The sequence below is a fragment of the Haliaeetus albicilla genome, chromosome 30, assembly GCF_947461875.1.
Source record: "Haliaeetus albicilla chromosome 30, bHalAlb1.1, whole genome shotgun sequence".
In the NCBI taxonomy this organism is placed as follows: Eukaryota; Metazoa; Chordata; class Aves; order Accipitriformes; family Accipitridae; genus Haliaeetus; species Haliaeetus albicilla.
The window spans coordinates 1,908,317-1,912,478 of record NC_091512.1 but is presented as its reverse complement, the minus strand read 5'-3'; the positions used below and the strand labels follow the sequence as shown (position 1 = coordinate 1,912,478).

The 4,162-nt window shown below is 46.2% G+C and overlaps 1 pseudogene; it reads right to left on the bottom strand.

Moving 5' to 3' along the window:
- Positions 1 to 1,480: 1,480 nt before the first annotated feature.
- LOC138682989 (olfactory receptor 10AG1-like) lies at positions 1,481 to 3,251 on the bottom strand (annotated as a pseudogene).
- Between the last annotated feature and the right edge of the window lie 911 nt (positions 3,252 to 4,162).

Genomic DNA, 4,162 nt, shown 5'->3' with positions numbered 1-4,162 from the left:
GGACAGATGAAAGGAGCTCAGAGCTTCCAGGGTCTCTGCTGCACAATTTGGACTTCAGAGACTGGAACTGTCAGTAACAGTATTGTGTTAGTGTACACCACAGGGCAATGTTGGCTTCCTTTGTGCCTTTGCACTAATCTGGGATCTGTCCCTCTGCTGCCTTTGGCTAAAAAAGAAACATCTCCCCTCTTCCATCTCCCTCTCCTCCACAAACCAGGGAGAAAAGATATGAGGCAGGGATAATTTAAAGGGCAATGCTGTCTAAGAAGTGTAACATGTAAAGGACAACAAAGAACTAGCCATGAGAGAAAAACCACTGCTTTAAGAATTCATGCCAGAGGCTAAATACCAAGAACTTATGGCTCTTTTGTCATGTCAAAATGAATGTTGGGAATGAAATGAAAGTGCTTTAATTAATCATAATGAAGAATAAGAAGAAATTCCCTTACAGCACTGTGCTGTTAGTATTCTAAAGTGTTAGTACTTCTAATTCCACAACATCCTTGAGAGCTGCTTTATTTTTCTCATTTCCAAAGCTCAGCCTACTCTGAACATCCAAGGACTACCTCAAATCTCTGCAGCCCAAATCTCTCCAACCTTCTCTCATCCACACTCTTTTACCCCAGGACACTTCTCACCATCACTTCAATACACTGCCCAGTCTCTATTTTGCAGCTGGGTGAAGCCAGGGTATGCCCTTGCAAAGCCTTCCCTTCAAAAGTCTTTCCTACGTGCTAATCCCACTGGTGTCACCTCATGCTGTGTACCGCTCCTTCCTCCTCCTGCAAAGCTCCATTGGGTGGGCAGTTTTCCTCTTTCTGTCATACCCATTCACCTTCGCAATCTTTTTGTATTGTATGCATATGAAATATAGTCTCAGGAAACACATCCCCTCCCAGCATCAGCCATTTCCAATTGCAGGCTGAGATACTTCCCCTCTTGGAGCAGACATTGTGCAAAGCTGCTCCATATGTGGAAACAAACTTCAGAGCTGCATAGGCATTTGAGCTAAAAACCCCCACCAGGCTAGTTTTTCAAAGAGACACAGTTTCAGAGTGGCAAAGCCAATTCTGTACATAAATGCTTGTGCTGGTTTTGGCTGGGAGAGTGTTCATTTTCTCCATAGACACCTGTGTGGGACTATGTTCTGGATTTGTGCTGAAAACAGTGTTGATCACACAGGGATGTTTTAGTTACTGCTGAGCAGTGCTTGCACAATGTCAAGGCCTTTTCTGCTTCTCACACTGCTCTGCCAGCGAGTAGGCTGGAGGTGCACAAGACGTTGGGAGGGGACACAGCTGGGACAGCTGACCCCAACTGACTAAAGGGATATTCCAGACCATAGGACATCGTGCTCAGCAATAAAAGCTGGCAGAGGAAGTAATGGGTGGGGGGGTGTTGGAGTGATGGCGTTTGTCTTCCCAAGTAACTGTTCTGCGTGATGGAGCTCTGCTTTCCTGGAGATGGGTGAAGACCTGCCTGCTGACAGGAAGGAGTGAATGAATTCCTTCTTTTGCTTTGATTGTGTGCCCAGCTTTTGCTTTACCTATTTAACTGCCTTTAACTCAACCCACCAGTTTTCTCACTTTTCCTCTTCCAATTCTCTCCCCCACCTCACCGCTGGGGACTGAGCGAGTAACTCTGCAGTGCTTAGTTGCTTGTTGGTGTTAAACCATGACAAACAGATACTCCACAGCTCTCTGGGACCCTATTCCAGTGCTGGACTGTCCCCCTGGTGATTTTTTTATTATTATTCTTTATGTCAAGATAGTCAAGCATTACACAATTCAGTGCAAGACATCAAAGCAGGGGAAGATGACTTCCGTGTATCTTAACTTTTTTTTGCTGATTGCACGCAGGGACACTGTAGATAGTCCATGGGGTCTAGCAAGTGATTTCTCAACCCTGAAGGTAGTCATCTCTTCATCGGTTGTGTCGCCCTCTGGGCTTCATTGACTACAGACCATGCTTTGACTATTTCCCTTTACTGTTACATAGGTCAGACACAGCTTGAAGCAGCTATTTGCATTAAAATACTTAGGGGCACTGAAGATGCTCTAGAGTACAAAGATATCATGGTGGGGCAGGACCTAACAGGAATGCCTCAGGACACCTTTCCCCTTCTTGAGGAGGATGAAAGCCAGGCTGGACATGTAGTTTTCTTTCAGCAAATATGGGATGCCTTTGTTCAGGCAACCACGTACCCCAGTGGGTACTATTTGGGTCTATATTTTACATACTCTGTAGTATCACTTTGTCTGTAGGAGTCTCTTCAAGGCAATTCTCACTTCCTTATTCCTCAGGCTATAGATGACAGGGTTAAACGTGGGGGTCACAACTGTGTAAAGCAGGGCAAGGTATTTGTCAGCATCTACAGAATCCCCTGACCGTTGCTTTAAGTAGGTGACTGTGGCTGAGCCATAGAAGAGCATCACCACCCCAAGGTGCGAAGAGCAGGTGGAGAAGGTTTTGTGCCTGCCCAGGGCTGAAGGTATTTTCAGAATTGCCCTGATAATTTGAATGTAAGAAATAACTATTAAGGAGAAGGGAAGGATGGCAAATACCAGGATGATGGTGTACAGCATCACTTGGTGCCAGAAAGTGTCGGCACAGGCCAGTTCCAGCAGAGGGGGAACATCACAGAAAAAGTGGTGAAGGTCATGGGATGCACAGAAGGGCAAAGTGAACACCTGGTAGGTCTATCCGACTTGCACTGGAACGACAGCTATCCATGACCCCACCACCAGTCTGATGCAGAGACCCCTGCTCATGATGAGGGTATAGCGCAGGGGGTCACATATGGCTGTGTAGCGGTCATAGGCCATGGCAGCCAGGAGAAGGCTTTCGATGCTGCCCAACAAAACCAGGAAATACAGCTGGGCAGCACAGCCAAGGAAGGAGATCCGGCCATCTTCCATCAGGAAACCCACCAGCATTTTTGGCAGAGTGACTGACGTGTAGCAGACCTCCAGGAAGGACAAGTTCCTCAGGAAGAAATACATGGGGCTGTGGAGGCTTGAGTCCACCACTGTGATGAGAGCAATCAGGCTGTTCCCTGTGAGGACCACAAGGTAGATGACCAGGAATGCTGCGAAGCACAGGCCCTGCAAGTTGGAGTGGCCAGAAAATCCCAGAAGAATGAATCCAGATCCAACAGTGTGACTCTCCAAGCCTTTTCTTTGGGACATTTTCCCTATACGGAGCAATCCAAACAACAGGCTCTTAGAGGATGCTGATGGCCTGTCCACCATCACGCGCACTTCAAGCCTAGAGAAAGACTACAAACATCCGCATACATGTGATTGCAGGGTTAGGCGAGCTTGACCAAGATCGGCATGAATGTTTGCAAACCTAACATGGCTTGCTTGCTGCAGGGAGGTTTGTAAAGAGAGGAGAGAACAGAATCCTTGACCCTGAATGACTGGGTTTTGTCATCTGCAGAAAAGAAACTTGACTTTCTTTTTTAGAGAATAGAATACCTGGTGACAGATGAGAAAAAAGGCAGAAAAGGGATAAACACTAGCCACTTCAGCAACAGTCTTGCTTACACTCCTTGTCTGGATCTTGTAAGAGCTACTTTTAGTGTAAGACAATTAAGAAGAAATAGGGTGCAAAGGAGAAAAGGGAGGAAAAAGAAGAAAACAGAGCAAGGCAAGGCATGACTTGATTCTTAGACCTTAGTGAAAGAGATCAGTCCCAGCTCTCCTCTCTCACATGTAAGAGCTCACCCCCTGATGCTGTGTCCACACACAAAGATCTGGGAGACTATCTCAGATCCGAAGCATTAATTTTTACATGGTGAAGGGTGAATCCCATCAGAAGGAAAACAAGCTGCTATCTGCCAGTGAATCCAGTGACACTGAGGCATGCATGGGACATTTTAACAAGACAGATCAGCAGCAGTTTATGCATAAATCACAAGTTTTCAGGGTGCTAAAGGACTTTTTTATGCAAGTGATCAAATAGCTTCATGCAGTTTTCAGTCATACAGAGAAGAAAGTGATCAAAAGTGGGTGATGGCCCCACGGTACCCCGTTTTCCTGAACAGGTCAGGCTTTTATAACTTCTGAATGAGTCCTGAATAATTCCGCATTCTTAAACTTGCTGCTCTGTCACTTGGGTTTCTGAAGAGCTTACAAATCCAGCTGAGGGCCCGTTCGCT